This window comes from Meriones unguiculatus, chromosome 2, assembly GCF_030254825.1.
Source record: "Meriones unguiculatus strain TT.TT164.6M chromosome 2, Bangor_MerUng_6.1, whole genome shotgun sequence".
In the NCBI taxonomy this organism is placed as follows: domain Eukaryota; kingdom Metazoa; phylum Chordata; class Mammalia; order Rodentia; family Muridae; genus Meriones; species Meriones unguiculatus.
In genome coordinates, this window is record NC_083350.1 from 34,985,699 (window position 1) to 35,011,543 (window position 25,845).

Here is a 25,845-nt window from a genome sequence, read left to right on the forward strand (position 1 = left end):
GTTTGATCAGAAGTAATCATAATTTATACTTTTTTTTTTGGTACAAGCTACTTGTTTTAGTTTCTCAAAGTAGGTGATGTCAGTCTAGAGAAAGGTCTATTTGTGAGTTAAAATCCTTTGAAACATAGAACACTTTCAATTCCTGAAAAACGGCTCCAAAAGTCTGTTTGCTTTGCCTCTTCAAAGTGGCCAAATGCAAGCTGAAAAGTGTCTCAGAGGAAACCCCACAGCTGTCTGCCATCTCTCGGGTTGATGAACACGGGCAGAGACCCACAATTCCCGGCTCAGCTCTGAACATCACCACAGCCCACGCAGGACGTCCCGATTTCCAAAGCAATAGTTACCTTCATTGTTACACCGAAGAAGTAATTTCACCAGTAGCTAAAACGTCAGACACCACAGAAGGGTCTAGAAATAAGAGCAAATCTATCTTCTCTTCTCTATCGGCCACTGCCCCTCTGATTGCACTTCCTTGGTTTAGCTATACTCTTGCAATAATATCCCAGGCCTGTAATTAGCATGTAACCTACTCTCCATGCTTTCTTCCCTACACGCTCCGCCTCAGAGATGTCCCATGTTAACATGTACAGTTCTATAGAATTTTTAAAGAGTGCTTAGTAGTCCAGAGCAGACTTGACAAACCCCCATTTGACTTGAGAGCGTAGGCTGTTTCTGCCGTATAAACGGTGTTTCAGTGAAGCCCCCTTTCCTGGGGAGGACTTAGGGCCGTGGCTCTCCTTCCTAATGCGGCGATCCTTTATTGCAGTTGCTCATGGTGTGGTGACCTCCAACCATAAAATTATTTCTGTTGCTACTTTGTAGCTGTAATCTGGCTACTGTTATGAGTCGTAATGTAAATATCTGTCTTAGGTGACCTTTGTAAAAGGGTCATTCACCCCCTCCACAAAGGGGTCTTGACCCACAGGTTGAGAATCAATGACTTAGGGCGTACTGTAATTGAGCAGAAAAGCATCCGTTTCTAACGCAGTAGAAGGAAGCCTCTCATGGCTCAAGTATGGTGGTCTGGGCACACTTTTGTTTTGTTTAAAATCACACCAACGTGGTTTTCAAACAAAATAATTTACCCTTCTTTTTTAAACAGCAGAAGCATGTAGTAGCTCTTCTTGCAGTCAGGAGGCTTCGTTCTCAGATAGATTTTTATTGGAAAGGGTAACCTTGGTATATTCCTTATTCCTCCCATTCTATTTTCTCTGAGTGTCATGCAAAAATCAGAATCTCTCTACTAGTTACCCAAGACCATTTGTATGTGCTGTGAGGCATATTTCCAATAGAAAAAAAATGTGGGCTACTCTAACATTTTAAAAATTCAAATCTCAATGAAATATTCTTGCTTAAGACACTGAAGCAGAATCTAGACAAGCCTTTAAATCTTGGATCACTAAATACAGAAAATATAAGGCAGAGGGGAATAAATTAAGCTACACCGTGAAGGATCGGCCAAATCAGAAGATGGGTGCTCTCCAACACAAGCTGCCTAGCGTTTCCCAACAAATCACACTCTCGCACCAGAGAGAAGACCAGTCAGCTCTGCCACAATAAAAGAAACATACAAGCAGTAATGACCCAATACGAATTAAAATTTGATTTCGATACAAAGTGCCTGTAATCAAGCACCCCCTCTCTGAAACACAAGGAGGACTTAAATACTGCCCGAGAGCCACCCCTCAGTTTTGTCAGGTAAGATAATGACCTGGTGGACATGGTTTGTGTTTAAGCCCTAATAGAGATGCAGTGTTTATTAGTGAGTGATAAGACTGATGTTTGGGATTTAGAATATTCTAAAAGAAACCATCAGCGTGCCTAGTAAATTACTGAAGCTAGGTGGTAGGGGACACGCTGTTCAGCACACTGATTCTTTCATTCGGGGGTCTTAGGTAAATGCTCAGAGGCCGTGTGTACTAAGCAGAAGAAACTAACCTCATTACACTCCTTGTACTGGAGGTCCAAGATCGCACAGCCGCTTCCTAGCTGAGCCCCTCTGGTCTGAGAATGGCCAGTCCTCTGTCTCCACGTCTTCCTCGGAGCATGCTGGGCCTTCAGCTCCTTTTATAAACAGACCAACCACATCGATGAGAAGCCATCCCATCAACTTCCATTTAACTTCAATTGACTTCTTAAACCCCACGTCTAAATACACTCACTCTCGTAGGTTCTGGGGTTTAAGATTTCAGCTTGAACTCTGGGGGAACACAGTTCAGCCATGACAGCACCCGTGAACGTTTCCGTACTGAACCGATCCCAGGAAGAGCTATCAGCTTGTGAAGGACACAGGCTCTTCTGGGCAGCTCATCAAGCAACGTCAGGTGAGCTCGACCCCACCCCCACCCCCACCCCCAACAGCTTCTGCAAGCCACTGACCCCAACCGGAAAAGGCTGATTTATTTCTTTCAGTCATTTGATAAGCCTGACAACCTGAAACTCTAAGGACCCACTTCAGGAGGATTATGCATTTTATGATGTGAAGAGATCTCCAACCTTGGAAAAACGTTTACATTCCTGGAGAGGAGAGAGCTAGGCTGTTCTGTGGGTTTGCAGGGGGCTGGGCCTGCAGATTAAAGCAGATAGGCTCCAGCACGTTAGCTTCTGTTTTTCCTAAACTTGAATAGATTTCTTTAGCAATTGCACCTGACCTTGATTTTTTTTTTCCTCCTGCTTGCCCCCACCCACCATCCATATGAATGTTGTACTGAATAAAAAAATAATGTTTAGCCCTCCGGGAAGAAGCATTTAAGGAATATAGAAAGACAGTTTTCTTGGGATTCTCACAACTTCCTGATATTTGTTTGGGGAAAAATTATTTTCGCAGTATTTTAGGAAGAGCCATGATCCAGCCAGCCATGTAGTGATTTTAATTCCAGCACTTGGGAGGCAGAGGCAGAGGAAGAGGCAGGCTGAGCTCTGTGAATACACAGCCAGTCAAGACTACTTAGTAAGACCCTGGCTCAAACCAAACCAACTAACCAACCAAAACCATGATTCAATAATCCCATTTCAAAGATATATTATTGCCTAAAATATGGAAAGATATGTCAATTATACATATAAAACTGTTCACCACAGTAATGGTTATATTCTCTAAAATCTGGAAGCAACAAATAAAATTTATAAGAAGTTATAGTACCTCTAGCTGCTAAAACTTTTATCACTATTAAGGGAGAATGGCATGAAGGAAAACCATGAAATGTTTTCTTGCATATTTTAAGTTCCGGCAAAAGTGGGAAAACATAAAATCAGAATATACAAATAGTCAAAGTTTTTGTGACACATATACAGAGTTATGAATCAACAAGGGCATCCACAGTCTAACAGGTCGGAGAGGAAGAGTAAGCACAGTGATTGGCAGGGTGCGAACCAATGCGGAGAGCACGCAGCTCTGAGCGAGGGAAGCTCTGCCCACAGCTGCCATGAAGCTCACCCATACACGAGGGCTTAAAGAAGGAGGAGTTGTAAACTGGGTGTGGGGGTCCACGTTTGTAATCTCAGCACTCAGGAGAAGATGGAAGAAGATCTCAGATTCTAGTCCAGATTAAGCCACATCAGCAAGACCTTGTCTTAAAAACACAAAACAACAGTAGCGAAAATGGAAGGGCTGGGGGCTGAAGAGATGGCTCCGAGGTTAAGAGCACTGGCTGTTCTTCCAAAGGTCCTGAGTTCAACTCCCAACAACCACATGGTGGCTCACAACCATTTCTAATGAGATCCCATGCCGTCTTCTCGTGTGTGGGCACACATGCAGGCAGAATAATATATAAATAATAAATAACTAAATCTAAAAAAAAAATTAAGAGCTGTTGGTGACAGTACAAATGGGTATGACCCTCATAGGGCACAATCTATTAAAAAATGAACATTGCATTTCCAAGCTAGCAACTCTAGAGAGAAACCTGTACCGGTACAAAAAGGATGTGAGCACGTGGGTCATCTTGCAGCCTTCGCGCAAAAAGTATGGTGTTTGCTAGCCCAGCCTATATGATAAGCAGAGGGGAAAGTCAAGATTTCTTGGAGAACAAAAACTTGTGTGCAGAAAATCATTTGTGCTTGCCAATCCTGTGTGGGAGGACACAGGCTGGCTTGCTGGCACTGGCTGTTTAGGGATGAGATTGGTGAAGGAGGGTCAGATGGGTATAAGCTTTGGCTCTGTGCTATCCTATACCCTGTTACATTTAAACAAGCATCTATGACTTTTGCAGTCTAAACTCTCAAAAGGAACGTTAGGGAAAAATTTATAAGACCGTGGAGAGTGCTTAAATGCTAATAAGAGAAAAAAATTTAATTTTGAAAAATAGTGAAAATTCATACAGCAAAAAAAGGGGAAAGTGTGCGTCTAGATTGTGATAGTTTGTGACATGGTGATGGACTCACAAAGGTTTTCTCCTCTCTATTTCATAACGTTTCTGTACCATGATTATGTGTTTGTTTGTTTGTTTGTTTTACCATTTCAATACGATCTGTTTGGACATGGTGGTTCTTGATTATAATCCTAGCACCCAGTTGCCCAAAGCAGCAGGATTATAATCCTGGCCAGCCTGGCTATTCAGCAAGAACCTATCATGCTAAAAACAAAAACAAGTTTGAATCAAAATGAAATAACCACACAAACCTTCTTAGTTGACTTCACTAAAGATAAAATTTAAAAATTCCCACCTGTTTATCTTGCAACGGGTCATTGATGAGCAAGTTGGCGTTCAGAGCTAACCCCAAATCCCAGTCTCGGATTTATGATGCTCCCAAAGTCAGGGGCCGTTTCCAAAGGCAGACATCCCAGCTGTGCAGCTCAGAACCGTCCCAACAGAAAATCCGGAGAGGGAGCTCTTTGCTATGGCAGTTCTGAGAACCACCCAGTTTCTCCTTGCCCCAAACCTCTGCTGCCCTTGACGTTTCAGCAGCACCCCAGAAGGCACACACCCCGTGGTCTGCCACAGTCCAGACCAGGCCTTGACATGTGCTATTTGAAGTGTGCTGCTCTGGCAGTCAACTCCCCCTTGTAAGAGAAGAGAAAAAAAGAAGGGTGTGGAGGGGTGTTTTAGCACCTGAAAATTCTTGAGCTAATGGCCTGGTAGAGAGAGCCAGAAGGGCATAGACATGGACGAGGGTTTAGAGTCCCATGACCACAGCCACAGCCACAGCCGGGGAAGGAAGCTGGAACGTTGCTCCCAGGACAGTGGAACCATGTTTCCTTCACTAATTATTTTTTGGGCTTACAGGAGCTCTTTCACTTCTTTGGTTTAACACCTTTCTAACCCATGGCCACCCAAACATGGTGTTTGCTCTGTATTCTGGCCGGTGCCAAGGCATCCTTCATTTCTCAGCTGAAATGCCACTTGAGATGAAAGTGGCCATGCCTAACTGTAGCCAGGGTCATGTCTCATCAGATACTCTTAACTCCCTTTCTACTTCTCCTCGTAGCACTTGATGGAAGACATAAGTTGATGGCATGTGTGCTATCACCCCACCCTCAGGCCTTGGTAGAGCCTAGATATTTTCAAAGGATTCTTACCTAAAAGAATAAAGCGTAAGAGTTAAAACTAGGCAAGCTTAGAGTTTCTTTGATCAAGGTTGACGAAAGCCATAGAAACTTTAAGGCCACTTGGATTACTGATGAGGGCTGGCTCCAGGAAGACCTCCCATGCCCAGCTTCACCACGCTGCACCCAAAGGTCCTGCTCTGGTCCTGAAGATGGGCCCACACTTCTTTCTTATTGAACTCTAGGACCTGAATAGCAGCACCCTGAGGGAAATGAATTCCTTGAGACAAACTTTTTCTGGCTGATAATAACTGACTAGGAAAGAAAAAATAACGTAAGCAGCAAATTCATGTTTCACTGATGGATTTAGTTACAGAGATTAAAGTGTCAGCTTGGTATGGGTCCAATACGTCTCTGGTTTGACAGTAGTTTTGGAGTGATGGTAAAGACATCCAGAGCTGGCTCTTTTGACATGGTGGGTAGCAGTCCCATGGGTCTTTCTCTCAAAACTTTGCTTCAGTTTTTCACGGTGGGTCTGTGGCTCCAGGGAGGCCAGCAGCTAGAAAGAAAAACAGGGGTGTGCAGTTCAGGCTTGAGACCTGCTGGCACCGAAGTGTGGGAAAAGTTCTCAGAGGGCCTGCCTGCTCACAGTCAGCCTACTCCAGACGAAGGTTATTCATCTTCCATGTCCCCAAACGCTCAAGTCGCACAGATTTGCAAAGGGAAATAAAGTGAGGATGGCCGGGGGTGGTGTGGGTACAGCAGCGAGAACAGCACAGGCTGGACTGGGGAGCCCGGCCTCTTGTTTGTCAACTGAACCTGAGCTGGTCATACCGGGTGGTGCCCAGCCGCCTACCAAAGGCCCGAGAAGGCTGAGTCTCGTGGTCGGTTGGCAACTCTGACAGATCTGAACTCATCTGGGCACGAACCCAGGATTCCAGCCTTGAGAATTTTCCTGGGTCTCAGCCGCATGCTCTCTTACCCTTGGGCTTCTGCATCTGTGGAATGAGCCGCACAGGACTGCGCAGAAGATAGCAGGAGATGTCTGGAGCCAAGCAGATGAGCGGATCAATCGCTTACAGCACAACCATGAGGACTGGTTAGGGTTTCCAGCAGACCCAGGAAAACCTGCCAGGCATGGTGCCAGCCTCAGAAGCAGGGGGGCTGGAAAGTGAGACTGAGTCAGAGAGCTCAGGGTTCAATAGGCGACCCTGCCTCAGGAAATAAAGAGTGGCAGGAAAAGACATTGGACATCGACTTCTGACCACATGTACCGGCACATACACATGCATGAACACCACACACACACACACACACACATACACACACAGACACACACACCCTGAACACACATTCCCTGAGCTTTAACAGCCTGTAGCTACAAATGGGCTTACATTAATGGCAATAATTCAAATTCCACTGACTTGCCTGCTTCGTACAACATTCCCCGAAAGCAAGGAAGAGAGCTCACGAGAAGGCAGAGCTACACGTAAAAGGGAAATCATATTTTGTTATCTCTACACTATCTTTCCTCTCGGTTAATCCCTAACATGGCAAACTTCTTAAACACCTGTCGAAATACAGTTTTAGGTGTGTCATTGTCCGCCTGCTTCTGTACAGTCTAGGGGCCATTTAGCTTGTGTTCTTAGCTAGGCTCTTTGTGGAAGTGAACGCATGATCTCAAACATTTTTCATCTCCACAGACCCAGGCAGCGCTGGGCACATGGCATGACCTCCAGGAACAATCATACTTTCGATTGAAGAGGAAAAAAAAGTCTCAAAAGCTTCCCCCTTCATTTTTTTTTTTTTTTTTTTGCCCTAGTGAGGTTTCTTGGAGTCTCCAAAGCTATATCCTCATTTCCTGGCAAGGATTGGGCCTTTGTGGTTCCTCCAGCCCAGTTTTGTTTTCTCTGCAATCTAGAAATCCCATAAGCATACCCCAAACTGTTGCCTCGTGGGTCCCCCTCCACGCAAGAACCAGTGGACCTTTGCGATTTAACCATTTCATGAGTAATAGAAAATAACACAGGAAGTGCTCCTTCCAATCTCCCCTGGCTGCTGAGATACGTCAGATGAAAAGGTGGCCATGAGCGGATGGGGAAGAGCTGAGAGCGCCCTCCGCTCCTCATCTGAAGCACCCCATTTGATTTCTGCTTCTAATCAAGGAAACCTAGAGACCAGCTGGGCTCTTTGTTTCAAAACGGACTCCTTCTAGCCCTCTGACCCTCAGTGTCTGCTCCCCTCCACTTTCCCCTGGGAGAGACCTGTTGTGGTCCATTAATAAAATCAACAATGTCTACCTAGGTAGCCCTAACATCCCTGCTCCTAGAATGGCATTTATATTATGATCTGCCTCCTGTATATTACGTGAGGGAGTTTTTTACATGCCACTAAAACATACTAGATAGCACTCTTTATTACCCCCGTGATACCCCGGGCCATCAATACTCATCCAGGCCTGATGAGGTCATGCAATGGCTCTTAATCAGAGAGAAGGAGAACAAGAAATACCTTTATTAAAAAATCAATTTAAAAACCAGTTGCCCCATGTTTAAAAAAAAAAAAAGACTAATCAGGAAGTGAAGTGGCATTAGGTTTACCTAGGGAAGGCTGGAGGCCATTTGCGACCTCTGTGCATGGCATTGCCCTATGGGTCTCGAGATCAAACCCTTCCTTCCGGCATACAAATGCAACCTCTTACCATCCTCATGCATTCTGCGTAATTTTTCTGGTTCAGTGACCATTCTTGGCACTCAACTTGACTACATCTGGAATTAACTAAAACTCAGGTGCCTGGTTATACCTGGTGAGGGAATTTTTTGTTTGTTTGTTTGTTTTGTTTTTTGATTGGATCTTTTGAGGAGGGAAGATCCATCTCAAGTCTGGGCCACATGCTCAGGTGCCAGCCCATATCAAGGACATGGAAGAAGGATCAGGGGTGGGTTTTAAAGAACTGTCCATGAGCGAATCCAGCCTCAAGCAGGAAGCCTGCGCTGCCAACCTCAGACTTCTGCTCTGGAAGCAACGTAGGTAATGGCTTCAAGTTCGGATGTTAGGGTCTCCTTCCCAGAGTCTTCCCAAGTCGTGTTGAGAAGAGCTTAGGACTCTGCACTTTAGGCAGACATTGCTATGTGTAAACATGGAGTCTGAGCTACCCAGAGAAGCCGCTCTCTGGGTGAGCCTGCCTCCTTAGGCCAGATGGTTCACCATGTAGACACAGATGCGTGGGTCTCCTGCATACTCATCCATATGCCCCCTTACCCCAACCAAAGCCTATCCCCTTTTCTCTCCCCAGAGAGTTCCCTTGGAGCTCATTATAGTCTGCCTCACACCTACCCACACAATGACAGATTTGACTTTACTGCGAGGGGTTGGCTTGGACTGTCCTAGAACTCCATATGAATGATTTGACACCTGGATTGTCTGGATTCTTTTTTATGATGTTTCGATGGAACTGACACTTATCTCAGGGCTAAGCCTCAGGGAAGTCGTGCCTGCTGCAGCCAGGCAGTCACTGTATCCCCAGAGGCTGTTAAAATGGTGTTTATTTTCTTCGATAGTTAAAAAGTAATGGGAATAAATATTGTAGCCACATAGTCTGAAAAACAAAATCCTTCTTTGTGACCAATTTAATGATCAGAAAGTTCGGCTGCTCCACTAGTCTCAGAGGCATCAGATGCAAGAAAGAGCATAGAGTCTGCTTTCAAAATGGCTGCCGCATGGATCCCAATTGCCAGAGCACTTACCCTCGAGGATGGCAATTTTATCATGGTCTTCTATGCAGCTGGGTCATAACTGTTCGATGAATATTCCTATTTACTACAGACTGCTTCAGGAAACTCACTGAATGACGAAACAAGACTCCTTCATGGTTTCAGGCGGGAGGAGTGTTGATGAGAGCACAGCCCTGCTTATATTTCAATATATTAGAAAGCTGAGCTGTGTGTTCTTTCATTCCTCCCCATTTAGTGAGAATAGCATTTAGAATTCAGTCATTTAGAAAAACAAGGACATAATTATTGTTCATGTTGGGTTTCGGTTCTTTATTGTATTTGCACATGTATGCATTTGTTGAGCTTGCATTTATGCATGTTTGTGTGTGTGTGTGTGTGTGAGTGCAAATATGGAGGCCATAAGTTGAAAATGCATGTCTTCTTGGATCATTCTTCCATAGAACAAGGTCTCTCACTTTTGCATATTCGGCTGGTCTCTCTGGTCAGCTTGCCCCAGAGAGACCCAGTCTCTGCCTTCCAAGTACAGGGATCACAGGTGTCTCACCATGCCCGTTCAATTGGGATTCTTTATGTGGGAATTACACAGCCGAGAAACTAGTGTTAGATTGACTTATTTTATTATTTATGTACTTATTTTTGTCAAGAAGGCTCCAACCTACCATCCCTCCAGAGCAGACTTCAAGTCTTTCCAGGAAAATTAAATTTGGGCCTAAAACCAATATTGCCTTAAACTGTATTTAGTAAGGTAAATTCCCGTGGTAGAAACCCAATGTTAGACATTAGTCTTTGCTTGGAAAAAATAACATTCACATTAAATAGTTCATTTTTGGAAGAAAACAAAGATAGCAGGAGGCAAACAAGCAAAGCAGAGGTCCTGGTGAGAGTGAGTGACTGCTTAGCACTGTGATGATGGTGGCAAAAGAAAGCGCCTCATGGGAAAAGGCATAGCAGTTCATCCCAAGATGGCTGAGGTGTCGGACAGTGATGGAGGAGAGCGAGGAGGAGGAGTCAGAAAGCCTCCTGAGAACCCTTGGAGCAACTCTGAAGCCTGGCAGCCCTTATGGCTCTGCTGGAAACATCCCGATGGCTTGCTTTTGTGAACTGCTTATAAGCATTCCTCTTCTTTCATTTGTTCAGTAAATTCAGTGCCAGACTTTTTTCAAACTTTCTCTCTCTCTCTCTCTCTCTGTGTGTGTGTATGTGTGTGTGTGTGTGTGTCTGTCTGTCTGTCTCACTGTCTCTGTCTCTGTCTCTCTCTCTCTTATTGTGTTTGTAGGGGGAAGGAGCAAGTGTAGACAATGTTGGGCATGTGGAGGTCATGGAACAGTCCCAACAGATGAGCTCTCCCCTTCTACCTTTGGCTCTAGGTTCATCAAACTCAGGTTACCAAGCTGATAGAGCAAGAGCCGTTATCTGCGGAGCCATCTTGTCAGCGCAACTATTTCTGACATTTAAACAATTATCACTATTCAAATAATTTGTTTAGATCTGTTCGGTTTATTTTATTTGTGCTTGCCTGGTGCCCTCGGGGTTCAGAAGAAAGGACCAGATCGCCTGGAACTGCAGTTATAAACGGTTGTAAGCCCCCATGAGGGTGCTAAGACTTAGACCTAGGTCCTCTCAAAGAGCAGCCAGATCTCTTAACCACTGAGCCATCCCTCCAGCCCCCATTGCTTTTATTTTTAATTATGTATGTATGTGTGTGCAGGTGCATGTGTGTGTGTGTGTGTGTGTGTGTGTGTGTGTGTGTGCAAAAACATGTACATGTCTACACCACATGTGTAGGGTGTCTGTGGAGGCCAGAAGAGGTCGTCAGAGCCCCTGGAGCTGAGTTACAGCTAGTTGTGATCTGCCTGGTGCGGGTGTTAAGAACTAAGCTCATGTCTGCTGCAGGGTCTGAAAGGGTTCTGAGCTACTGGGCCATTTCTATAGCTCGCCTGGCATGACCTTAAAAACAGAACAGAATCTTCCTTTCACGTGGAATGGTATTCATGCTCATTCCTGAGGATTTTGTTTAAGCTACCTGCATGGGATTATTATTTCTTTCAAACAGATAAACTATATCTTTTATTTGTATCTAGTTTCTATGTGGCCTTCACCATGATATGCTCTGTGTATTTTATTTATGTGTTGTCTCCCTGAAGACCCAGACTTCCTGGCTTCATTGTCAGAATTAGCACAAGATCCAGAAATTACTCAAAACAATCTGAAATAAACACTTACAGAAGGTAATTCAATTAGAGATCACCTGGAGAGTGGGTTTGATTCTTCTCCAGGAGTACTTTGGAAAACCTAATTAGGTCTGAGGTGAATCTCTGGAATGCGGGTGTTTAATAAGCTCCCAAGTGATCATCGAACAAACTCTGCTATAAATAGCCAAAGGGGATAAATTGGAAAATAAGAAAGGATATTTCATCTGGAGACCTTTTGTAGTTGCAATAAGCTTTGACATCTAACATACATTTAAAAAAGTTAAGTTAACGCTATGATCACTCAAAAGGCATATCATTTGGTTGTGGTCACCTCCCTATAATAGCATGTATTCACTAAGTGATGTTTTGGTTATTATTATATATTTTTTAATGCTGTGGGAGTGCCTAGAGGCATGACACACACCTTCTGAAGTTGCTGGACTAGAACCGTCCAATTGCTCCCACCTCCACTTTTCTGTCTCAATTCCTGATGTAAATGAAGGGCATTCAGACACTGTCTGTGAGGAAAATTTACTGCTCATTTACTTTCACAAATCCTGTGGGTCCTATGAAGTCTTCTTAAATGAGTATCAGATACAGGAACAAAACTGGAAAATTGAATGGGAAATGTCATTGCTCAAAGAGAGACATAAATGCTCATCTGTTCTGAAAACAGCAGCCCAGTGTGGTTGGCATAAGCCTGGGCTGGTGTTGGTAAACATATATTTTAAGGAAAAGCCTCAGGCATGCCCCAATTATTGTATAGACGTCCATCTTAGAGCAGGACAAATGGTTGGCAACTCTAATTGGCTCCTTGGACAAATTTAAACTTTAAATAGGCCAGAAAAAAAAAAAAAGAACAAAATTGTTATAGGGTCACTTAGTTGAAGCTTCTTGGTAAAACATTGCTTAATCGAGATCCTAAAAAACAATGTGGCCCCTTATGGAAAAATTCACCAAGTGCCATGTGCAAGCTCCTACAGTCACAGTGATATGCAATGATGCCTCTTACGGCGAGTGTCAGACACCCCTAACTCCTTTCCAGCCCCAAATGCAACAGGCTCCCATGTAAAATTGCTTATTCGAATCATAGCGTAGTTAATACGTTCCGTATGTCTATTCTGTTAGCCTCAGCTCTGCCAGATAATAGAAGGTTAGAGGGAAATGAACCACAGCACCTGACCATGAAGGGTGTATAATCAGACAGAGGAGTTGTCTAAAGTAAATAACATCATAAAGGTAGAATGGACTCAGTCCTTAATCATGGTATAGACAGAGCTTCTGAAACTTTAATGTACCTGTGGATCTGGGGATCTTGTTACACAGCAGCTTCTCTGCAATTCTAACCAGCTCCCAGGTAATGCTGGTCTGAGGATCACCTTTTTCAGTAGCGACCATTAGATGTCTACACGGTATGCTTTGGAATTCAGGAAGGCAAGCAGATACAATCTGCGGAGTTTCCGACATGCAAATGGCATTTAAAGCTACGGACTGAAGTCACCAAGAGAGAGCTGAGGAGTAAGAGAGCCAAAGAGGTGAATGCCAGGACAGCTCACGCAAGCGAATGTGACTGAGTTTACAGCAGCGGCTCCCAACCTCCCTAACGCAGCAACCCCCTAACACAGTCCCTCATGCTGTGGGCGACCCCCCAACCATGAAATTATTTTCGTGGCTGCTTCACAACTGTAGTTTTGCTACCTTAATAATCATAATGTAAATATTTGGTAGGCAGAATATTTGATATGCAACCCAGTGAAAGGCTCGCTTGACCCCCTACAAAGGGGTCATAACCCACAGGTTGAGAACTCCTACTCTACAGGCTTTCTTTGAAAGCAGGAAAAACCAGGCATGCGAGTTTGCCGTGGTTTTACAAAGATGCTTCTATACAGCTTCACAGAATTTGGACTTGAAGAAATAATTCTTGGTCTTGGGGGGAATCCAGTTCATAGAGTAGTTGGCAAAAAATGACATCAGCTACACGAAGTCATGTCACCCAGCACTTACACAAATACAGTCGGGTAAAACATGCTAGACTAATGTGCTGCTCAGGGCGGCTGATAATTCCACAGGACATTTAGGAAAGCAATTTGTAGTGACTTTTTCGATGCTGCAAGCACGTTATCCCTCTAACAGAGAGCAGGCTATAAATACAACACATCTCCGTTTGATAATTGCTGTATTTAGGATTAAGACTGGCAATTTTCTTGTCAGAGACAGGCATGAAGCAGAAATGAAGCGTGGAAATGTGCACAGTGTGGACTTTTTTTTTTTTTGTAACTTGCTAACTTGTTACACTTGCTTTCTTTTACATTAACAGGGCAGATCCAGCATTGGTCCTGAAGTCTTGTGGTCTTTTTTTTTTTTTTTTTTTTTTTTTTTTTTTTTTTTTTTTTTGTTAAAAGGCCTCTAGCGGTTAGAATGTTGTTAACCCTATTAGGTGTGGACTTGTAATTCCCTTCTAAGCTGAACTGAGTCGATTACAAGAGTTCTTTCAGGGAAAGCGGCTGAGGAAGTGGGAAGAGAGGGCCAGGATTTCTACACCCATTTATCCTAGTCATTAACACAAATGTGCAAATCCCCAGGATCGCGCAGCCTTTCCGTAACCAGCTAGTGGGCATGTGTTAATGTGCCTTTTAAATGTTAGCATATGTGACCTGATCCAGCCTTCCCCAGGGCATGCTGGGTGGGAGCTATATCCAGAGAGTGTCTGGGCAGCGGTGCTCAGTCCCTGTACCCCAGTCCATCCCTAACTTCTCTGCCTCCTCTAATTTTGTTTTTATTTTTAAAACGTTGTGGTCTTAGGATTCGCCAGGAGACAAAGCATTCTATTTATTTACGTATGAGCGCTGATACAACGTTCACGGATCTATCTATACACTCACCTGTATGGAACACACACAGAGAAAACACTCGGTAGTGACTATTCTGGTAATCATCACTTTTTCTTGATGCTTTTTAATTAATTTTTTTTTCTTTTTTAGTACTGTGAGACTGTTGTTTCCATTTATTATATAAAGAGAATTCATTTGGTGAAGTCATAGGTTAGGCAGAGTGAGAGAAAATGAGTGCAGTGAAAATATGCAACTGGTGAGGAAATCCAGGAAAACCTTAGTCACAGCCCCAGTCTTTGTAAAGAACACATGCTATACGGACCTTACCCAGAGAGGGGCATAAAGGACCGAATATCTTTACCTTTGACAATACTTTCAATGCTTTTTAATTTATCTCTGGATTGCTTGGGTTCAAATCCAGGACCTTATACAAAGTAGGCAAGGCTCTTCCAAGGAGCCAGATTCTTAGCTCCTCTCTTTTCTTCTTTCAAAGCAATAATAAATTTAAATTACTACTAAGCCCATGCCCATGGCAGCTCAGTCTCTAAGTGGGTTTCCCTAGTAATGGGAACAGGGACTGTCTCTGACATGAACTCAAGGGCTGGCTCTTTGACCTCCCCCACCCCCCAGGGGGGAACAGCCTTAACAGGCCACACAAAAGGACAATGCAGCCAGTCCTAATGAGACCTGATAGGCTAGAGTCAGAGGGGAGGGAAAGAGGACCTCCCCTATCAGTGGACTTGGGGAGGGGCATGGGAGGAGATGAGGGAGAGAGGGTAGGATTGGGAGAGGATGAGGGAGGGGGCTACGGCTGGGATACAAAGTGAATACACTGTAATTAATCTAAAAAATAAAAACTAAAATTAAAAAAAAAAATTACTACTAGGAACTCAAAGTTAACAAACGTTGAGGGCCTACAGCATGGAGTACAAATCTCCTGAAAGTGACTCCTTATTTGCTGGTATTTTTCTCTAAGTGGCTTTCGGGTGCTTGATCCAGAAGTAACTGCAGCTCACTTGGGGCTGTTAGAATCTCACATGCAATTTCTGTCAGCATCCCTGGGAAGGGGGAGAAGGAACCGGGCAGGAACTGATCTCATCCTAAAGGCGAGGCAGGGCTTCCTTTCCTCGTTTCCATTTCGTTGTCGGGGACCCACAGAAAGCTGGTTTAACACGGAGCTGACGGCATTTCTTTCCTTCTTCTGTTCCATTTAATTGCTTCTAACACAGATGTAAAGATGTTTTAAACGTGCTTTCAACACCCTCTTCGCAAATACTGCATTCCACGTTTTGGTTCACGAGCGGGTTACCAACACCTGACAGAAGAGGGCGTGACGAATGAACGCCTGCTTGACAAGATTGCCTGTACCTGTTATGAAAGCAGAGTGCAGATCAATTCTGTCTACTCCTTACGCAGATCATTTTTGTAATTGACCTTGGTGTTGTGGTACCAGTCAGCATTTATGAGGAAATCGGCTGTGTCTACAGACGTTGGAAGAAACAAAAGGAAATGAGAAGTGAAAACAGCCATGCCACCTTCAGGCTCTCTGCCTACAAGATACAATTGTGTTTGGGAAATACATAGGCTTGCTTCATGGAAGTCAAGATCATTTTCTTTATTAGTTTTAAAGAAAAAAAAATGATTAATACACTACATTAAGAAAACAAACAAACAAAAAACCCCAGAAATTTATAGGTGTTAGAAATGGCAGCTAGATAAACAGACAGATGTCTTTGCATGAGCCCTTCATCATTTTAGCAAGTGTTTTTTTTAGAGTTATTACTACATATGCATATAATAGTTTTAATTTACTGTAATGATTTTATGGTATCGAATGAACAGAAACTGTTTAATTTACTTTAATGAGTGATATGCCTAATGCACAGGCATGAAAATTAATTGTACAGTGTGAAACGCCAGAAACAAGTCTTGAGCTTTGTAGACCATCTTTTAATTTAATACTTACAGCTTCACCCAACTGTCACCCTTTACTGAAAGCACTGTATTTATATGTGCTCTTCAGATAACGCAAGGAGCTGCTTAACATATTTGAGACTCTAGCAGCCAAAATAATCAGCTGCTAAATCTACTTGTCCATTATAACACTTTGGACATTTTAAAATAGACACATATGGCCTATTTGAATATACAAGCAAGTACACCCCTACAAAGAAAAGACAAACATTTCTGTGCAAATGAATAGTGTTTTAGCGAACAAGCACTCAGACGTGAGGGCTCATGTTTTATGACTTGACTCTTAGCCTCCATAAAACACGCTCACGAGGCAGCATTTTCTTTGGGGATAAGTCATAACTTTGCCATGGAGGGCCATTAGGGGGCCATTTGCTGACACCAGACTGAACCTACAATTCCCACAGAGAAATGTTATTTCAAAAGGAAGGCTGACATAGGGGATTTTCGGGAAAACCCCCCCAGGGGATCTGACCCGGGTACCAGGCAAGTAATGCGATTTCCCACGTTGGAACAAAGGATATATGTTGGGGGAAATGGTGCAAGTGATTCGCAATCCTGCTATGGCATGAATATCTCACTTCTCTATTTAAGGCAGCATCCAGAGAGAACCAACTGGATGAACGTTCAGGGCGTTCTTAGGCTTCTGCTGGCACAAGAGTAAGTTTCCCTATCCTAGTGTGGAGGTGGGCTCCTGACGTCCCCCGATAATACAGGCTACTGCCAGACTCTTGCTGAAGGCGCCATATGATTTGAACGTAGGACAAACATAGGGCATAGATTAAGCTGAAACTGAGAAGAAACTCCCTTTCTGTTGGCTAGCCTCCACAGTGCTAGAACATGCTCTTTAGACCACGAGGGGAGGAAAGTCCCCAAAGGTTAATCAGCTGTGGGCCCAGCATGCTACACAGCTAACCTGCCAGGGAAGCTGGGCCCACGTTTATGCCACAGTGGTGTGGTTGTTATGTAGACAGCCAGTTGCTTTCTGGTTGGATCCGAGTCCCTCTACTCAGGAGAAGATGTGTGTCTGGTACTGTAAACCTGGTCCAAAGCCCATGGCCGGAGGGGTCATAGGTCTTAGCGGGAGAACAACTACTGCTGTTTTGCTAAAAGGATTTGGTATAAAACTGTCTCATAAATATTTACGCTTATGCTTATAGATCAGCGCTACCGTTGGCTTTGGTCAGAGAAGATTTTTTTCTGCAGTGCGTGGCACTTCGGAGATTTGTAACTATCCAAAGAACTGAGAATACGTGACTGCTCTACCCTAGATGGAATATCTATATTACACACACACACACAGATGCACACACAGCACTTGCACTAGCATGGCAAGAGGAACACTGTAGAGGAGGAGGCACAAAGAATGCAATAGTTAGAGGAGAGGATGGAGTGCTGTTAGATGCCTCCTTCCAGGCATGCCATGGCAATTTCATAGCCGATCCTATTACCTAAGACCTGCAGTGATGGAGCCCTTCAACAATTTGCCATGGAGTGAGAACAGGCTCACAAAATCCCACCCTTCCCTGAGGATCTGTGAGTAGTTAATGGTTGCTGTGGAAGGAAGAAATGGTGTAGCCACTGGTTAAGTGACCGTGTGCCTATAAAGAACTCCTACCCATGTCCCTGTCAGCAGCCCTGATTAAATTCATTGGAACACACACACACACACACACACACGCACACACACACACACACACACACACAGCTGGACAGAAGGACAGACAGCAGAAGAGGGACTATTTGGGAAGAGGAAAGGGATTGATGGGAGGGTGTTAAATGAGGGCAACTGATCAAAATTAAGGCAAATCGTCATATTTGGTCAATGACTGGCTCAGAGTTCCGCTTTGGATGATAATGTACATTCCCACCTCTTTAAATATCATTCTCACTTCTTTCAATAAGGTGAGCATGTGGGGGACTCAGCCAGTGAAGTGCTGGTCTAAATGAGAAGTTGGTTCAGTGGTGTCCTGCTAACCTAACTCCACACTGATTCTGAATGTTGACTGACACCGAGAAAACACTCCTAAAATACACGCTGAGTTTATTTTTAAAACTTTTCATCTGGAAGAGGACAATTTTCCTTCTTTAGGGACTTCTACTATTTAAGCAAAACAACACTCCACGCAAGCATTAGGCTGTGCACTAAAATAAAACTTCGTGTTTTTTCTTTTTGGCAGGCAAAAAATTATTTTCATGTAGTCATTTGTTGGACCTTAGGGTAAAATTATGTTTCATAGTTCCCCTGTTCCCAGGCTATGGAGAGAAGGGAAGAGACAGAGGGAGACACACATATATACAGAGAGAGAGAAAGAAAAAAATTTATGTATATTTGTCCTAAAATTTGTTTGACGCTCTTGGGAATGATTGTATTGTATCACTGAAGATTAGTAATTCCTTAGAAATAAACTTGTTATAACTAGTGATTTAGATACAGCTAGGTTAAAGTGAAAATTAATGGACAATTTCTGATACTACTATTTTTTTTTATTTATTTTATTATTTTTTTTATCAGTTACATTTTATTAACTCTGTATCCCAGCCGTGTCCCGATCCCTCATTCCCTCCCAGTCCCTCCCTCCCTCCCTCATCTCCACCGTGCCCCTTTCCAAGTCCACTGATGGGGGGGACCTCCTCCCCATTCATCTGATCCTGTTTTATCAGGTATCTTCAGGACTGGCTGCAAAGCCCTCCTCTGTGGCCTAACAGGACTGCTCCTCCCTTCGGGGGTGGGGAGACCAAAGAGCCAGTCATCGAGTTCCTGTTAGAAATAGTCCCTGTTCCCCTCACTTTGGGAAACCAATTGGTTACTGAGCTACCACAGGCTACATCTGAGTGGAGGTTCTAGGTTCTATCCATACATGGTCCTTGGTTGAGTGTCAGTCTCAGAAAAGACCCTGTGCCCAGATATATTTGGTCCTTGTGGAGCTCCTATCCTTTCCCCATCAGACTAACTCCCCTTCTTTCTTATGATTCCCTGTACTCTGCCAAAGGTTTGGTCATGAGTCTTTGCTTTGAAAACACTGCTAGTTAGAGTCTTTCAGATGCACTCAGTAGACTCCTGTCATACGTTCAATGCACATCCCATCTGTCTTTCTAAACAAGGATTGATCATCTTACCCCATGTCTGCTCAATTGATTATCTTTTTTAGGTGTATAGATTTCATTATGTTTATCATATCTTATAGGTCTATATAAGTGAGTATATCCCATGTTTGTCTTTCTCCTTCTGGGATATTTCACTCAGAATGATCTTTTCTAGATCCCACCATTTGCCTGCAAATTTCATGATTTCCTCCTTTTTGATTGCTGAGTAGTATTCCATTGTATAAAAATACCACAATTTCTGTACCCATTCGTTGTACACCGTTGATGGACATCTGGGTTGTTTCCAGGTTCTGGCTATTACAAATAGAGCTGCTATAAACATGGTTGAGCAAGTGTCCTTTTTGTGTACTTGAACAAACTTTGGGTATATACCTAGCAGTGGTATAGCTGGGTCTGGAGGAAGCACTATTCCTATTTGTCTTAGAAAGCGCCAGATAGCTTTCCAGAGTGGTTGTACCAGTTTACATTCCCACCAGCAGTGGAGCAGGGTTCCCCTTTCTCCACAACCTCTCCAGCATGTGTTATCGCTTGAGTTTTTCATCTTGGCCATTCTGATGGGTGTTACTATTTTTTTTTTTTTATTAAGCCATTTCTTTGAAATACATGGCAAAGGTCACAGAGACTGCTAAAAAGCGTGCTCATTCCTTCTTACACTTTCTGAGGATGGACAGCATAGGGGTGCACAGTGAAACAGTACATTCAACATTCAATAAGGAAAACCTTGTTGTATGATGTCAGTCTGTGCAGACGAGGAAAGGTAGACCCAGTGGCTACTGGGAAAGGCTTTCAGGGGGTTCATCTTTCTCAATTTGCTGCCAGTATTTTAGTCAGAGCAAGAGTCTCAGGACACCAGTAGAACAAAGAGGAAGGAATGAACAAGGGGATAGGGAAAGAAAGAAAGAAAAAGAGAAGCAAATTCATCCTATGATGTTACTACTTTCCATAAGAAAGCAAAGCAAAGTGGGAGAATTCACTAGAGTTCTAGAAGCTAGACTGAGTGCCGCTGGAGTCCACCACAGTGGTCCGGGTCACCTCTTCAGAGACAGGGATGGGAAGGACAGAAAATAGGAATGAGGCAGGCAGTGCCTCAATTCGTGTCCCCAGACAGAAGCTGGAAATATCCTTGTTTTTTTCCTGTCCAGAGGCCAGAAATGCCAGAAGAGAGCTCTGATTTCTGATTCCCCTTCTCCTGATGATCGCCCCTACCTGGAGACTATGCAGTAGAGCAGGCTAAAGCTTCGGTCCAGCCTCAGGTCAACAGCTGTGGGGCTGGATTTCTGGATTTTCATGGTAGGAACGGGTATCTGTTTCCCAATTTCAGCTCATCTCCTAACTGGCTGAAATTATTTCAGGTGTCAGCTCTTGAGGGGACAATGTTATAGTAGCCTTGGAGATCACACAGGACATCAAGGCTCTGTTGAGGACCATTAAGGGAAAGTTACTTGCCTCTAGTCAGAAGAATGGAATATAACGCTGTCCCTGGAAGGAAACTTGACACCATCATCTGCTTCAAAGATCAACATTGTATTACTATTGTCTCCTCCCTTAAGCATTGATCCCGATGGGTGTGCCGATCATCTGGCCAAGAGACTGCGGGGAATGTAAGTAAGCCTTTTGGAGGCCCTCAGGGAATGGAGAGTGAAGCCTCAGTGACTGCTATGACTCCTCGAAAGATCCTGATCCACTGCACACAGTGTTGATCCACTAGGGACTCCTACCACACTGGTGAAGTCTCGAAATGGATCTGAGGCCAGGACAGTGACTGCTTCCCCCTTCTTTACGGAAGCCTCCTAAGGTGACCTTGCTCCCCCCAACATCTCCCGTATTTCCTCAGAGTCCCACCAAACTGGTTGTTACTGGTGCTTCAGGCTCGCATGGGAAGGGATGGTTGGCCTTTCAGTCATTTAAAGGCTCTTACACTGAGTAATAAAGTTAGATATGAGCTTTTGAGTCTGTTCTGCAAAGTCTGATTCCAGGGATTCTGTTTGGGCTCCATCACCATCCCTCCCCTTCCCTCCGTTCCTGGTCCCCACAAGAGAACACCTCTCAGGACGGCAGACTTTACCTAAAGCCTTGCTAAGGACAGGGAAAGAATAATTATATTCTGGATGAGATGATGTGCTTTTTCTCCCTAGACACCCTGGCCCCAGGCAGTAACTCAGAAAACCACCATTCCCCTCTCTTTCTTTTCTTCAAAGCTTTCCCTGACACTCTAAGCTTTCTTATTATTTTTTTTAACCCACTGAAGCTCCCCACCCACCTCCGCCTGTGACCTCCATCACTTTACCACCTCTTTTCAATTTCCCTCTTCCTGGCATTTGCCAGGGTTTACAGCTTGGCTGCCCCGTTTACCCCTCAAACTTTAATAATATTGTCTCAGATCTTTTGTCTGAGTTATTTAAAAGATTCTTTCATTGATAAGACTTAGAACCCCAAGAAGGAGCTCTGATTTTTCTGGTAACAATTCTAGGCCATTAGTCTTCATTTAAACAATACAGTCATGAACTGAATTTCATTAAACTCAACTTCCTGAGAAGATTTTTCTGTGATACTCACGACTTCAGTGCACTCTGTCCAAGGACAGCTGACTTGTGGCCTTAGTGATAGTTTCTGTTATAATACTATTGTTGTTTTTAACAAATCTCTATTGTTTGAGTTTTACCAATAAAGACTCGGCAGCCAGATGCTGGGGTAAAAGCTTGCTGGCTCAGAGAGTCAGAGAAAGCACCCAGCTGACCTTCCTATCAGCCAGCTTCCCAGAAAAAAAATGCTTCCTCTCATATGCTGTCTGAAACAATATCCTTCAAACTGAATGTTCTTCCCTTCCACCTCCTGTGCGTCTCTCTATCTGTCCTCCTGTCTTCCTCTTCCTCTCTGTGGTTTCTCTTTAATAATCCTATGTTCACTTCCTGTCAACTGGTTGCTTGCTCCGCCTCCTGACCTATGGTTGACTTTATTTAATCCTATTTACAATATTCAAGCAGAAAGCTCTTGGATTAAAGGTGTGTGCTGAGGCTGAGCTACACTGCAACTAAAAACAGGTTTTTCCAGTAAATAACACAATCTCAGTATTCACAGTGTGATCAAATATACTACAACAAACTATATGTATCAGGTTGTTTGACAATTATGCTCTCCACTTTAAATTATACACTATGTCCTAAGAAGTTAACACTGGAGCTATGGCTCCAGTGATCTTGAAATTCTCTGCTGGCTTGTTAAGTTAGAAGAATATGGTTTTCCCCAAATAAAATAAAATGACCCAATTATTGTAAAAATTATTTCAAATTACAAGGAGAACATTTCATTCTTCCACAAACTTCCATGGGCAAAAGTTTGGAAGTTTTCTGAACTGGAGGAAAGACATGAATCCTTATAAAAGAAATAAAAGAAACACAGTGAGATAAATTAAAATTTATACTTGAGACACCATCTGTTGAAGAAAAAGACAAACAATCCAGTGGAAGCCGGACTTATAACCAGAATGAAAAGTTAGAATACCTAGTATGGGATAAGAATTAGAGCAACAACACCAGGACTATGACAAGGAGAGCTACTCTCTCCATAACTGTTCAATATAGTACTTAACAGCTAAGCTAGAGCAATGAGACAGCTGAAGAAGATCAAAAAGATACACATAGGGAAAGAAGAAGTCAAAGTATCTTTATTTGCAGATGATATGATTTTATGTGTAAAAGACCCCAAGGACTTTACCAGGAAACTTCTACAGCTGACAAACATTTTCAGCAAAATAGCAGGATACAAAGTTAACACATGCAAACCAGTAGCCTTTCTATACATGAATGACATACTGAGAAAGAAATTAGGGAAACCACATTCACAATAGCACTCTCTGCAAACAAAATTCCTTGGGATAACTCTAACCAAGCAAGTGAAAGACTTCTATAATAAAATATTAAGTCACTAAAGAAAGAAGATGAAGAGGACATCAGAAGATGGAAAGATCTCATGAATGGTAAGATTAACATTATGAAAATGGCAGGCCTACCAAAAGCAATCTATGAATTCAATGTAGTCTTCATCAAAATTGCAACAAATTCCTTCACAGATCTTGAAAAGACAGTTTTTTCTGCTTCACATGGAAACACAAGAAACTCAGAGTAGATGAAATGATCCTGAATAGTAAAATAACTCTTGGAGGTGTCTCTACCCCAGATTTCAAGTTATACTACACAGCTATAGTAATAAGACAACATGGTATTGACACAAAACAGACACATTGACCAATGGAACTGAACTGAAGACACAGATGTATATCTACACATCTCTAGACACCTGAGTTTTGACAAAGAGGCCAAAAATATACACGGGGGAAAAGGCACATCTTCAATAAATGATGGTTCAATTGGATGGCTGAACGCAGAATAATTAAAGTGCATCCATATCTATCACCCTGCACAAAACTTGACTTTAAATGGATCAAAGACCTCAACATAAGACCAGATGCCCTGAATCTGATAGAAAAGAAAGAGGGCATAGGCTTGAACTCATCGGTACAGAAAAGAACTTTCTGAGTAGGATAACAATAGCACAGATACTATGAGTAACAACTGATAAAGGGAACCTCATGAAGCTGGAAAAACTTCTAAATAACAAACAAAACCATCATTTGGGCAAAGCAGCAGCCTACATAATGGGAAAATATATTTACTAATTTTATGTCTGGGAGAGGGTTAGTATCTAAATTATATAGAGAATTAAAAGAATTGAACATCAAGAAAACAAATAACCCAATTAGAAAATGGGGCACAGAACTGAGCATAAAGTTCTCAAAAGATGAAGCACAATGGCAGAGAAACAGTTAAAGAAATGGTCAACCCTCAGCCATCATGGAAATACAAATTAAAACTACTGAGAGATTTTCATCTTACCCCAGTCAGAATAGCCAAAACCAGTACAGCAAATGACAGTGTATGCTGGCAAGGATGCAGGGAAAAGGGCACACTTATTCATTGCTGGTGGGAATGCAAACTTTGGAATAGCCACTTTGGAAATCAGTATGGTGACTCGACTCCTTAAAAGCTAGGACTAGATCTACACCTCAAGATCCAGCTATGCCACTCTTGGACATATCCCCAAAGAAGTCTACATTCTACAAAGATACTTGCTAAGCCGTGTTCATTGCTGCTCTATTTATAAGAGCAGAAAATCAGAAATAGCCTAGATGTCCATCAGCTAGAAAAAAAAATCATTCTGAGTCAGGTAATCCATATTCAAAAGACAAATATGCTATGTCATTTACTATGTGGATATTAAGCCTTTGATAATTGTGTATGATCTGAAAAACTGCAGAGTTTAGGCCCCTAGTATGAGAGTAAGAGAGAGAAGAGGGTCTCCCAAGAAAGGGGACATAGTATTCAGTGTTATAAGGAGACAGAGGAGAAACTAGAAGAAGAGGATTATGTGGGGAGAGGAGTGGGAGGGAAAGGTAAAGGGTACTATGAGGAGGGACTAATGATACAGGCCATTTGAAAAAAAAAACATGCAAAATTATTACTGTAGAAGCTTCCTAAGAGACATACATACATGATAAGAATTTAAGTAGGGTCACCAAATAATAGGGTGACAGTGCCCAAACTGGACAACTTATGCCAGCAAATAAAACCTCCAGTGCCAGGAATGGGTTACATTTGTTAAGTCTCTGGCCAAAGGGGTCCCATAGAAACTCCTAAACATCTCAGGTTATTGAAAAGGCTGTTGGCTACTATCCTTAACTTGATAAAAAGCCCCTAATGCTGAAGAGAACACTTACTTATGTCATTGATCACAAGAATCATTGATCACATTGATCACATTGATCACAGGCACCTTGATCTGCTGCCTAACTAGAAGCTTCACCCCTACTCACTAGTGTTCATGAACTGGAAGGTTCTCATCACACTCCCAAAGGAGAAAGGTAGTCATCAATGTCACCAAGCTACAAAGCCTGCAGGCTGCACCAGTGATCTTCCTGCATGATATACTGCTGCAATAGTGGCATAAACATTATGAGAGCAATCACCCACTTTCTGATTGGACCTAAGGCTCAGTTCATGAGATGGAACCTATACTTGACTCTGATAAAGTGGACAAGAACCCGAGGCTAGATAGGTTATGGACCTAAGGGAAAACCTAATACTATTTTTCTGCTGAAGAAATATATCAATAAAATTACTCCCAATCACATACTGTTATATCCACAGATCAGTACCCCTCCCAACCAACATTAGAAAAGCTTCTTGTAGTAGATGGAATTTAACACAGAGACTCATAATTGGGCAGAGAATGAGAGATTTTAGAGCATTCAGTCCTAAATGGGATATTTAGATAAAACTGTTGTTGTTCTTTTTTATATAACTCTAAGGGAATGATATATATTATGTATTATATATAATTATATATATTATGTTTCTTATATTTTCTCCCTACTCCACCCCAATCCCTTCCTATACCCCAACACCAGGTAGGAGAGAGAGAGGATTAGTGGGAGAGGGGGCGCTTTCTAGCTGCTTCCTGTTGGTTAG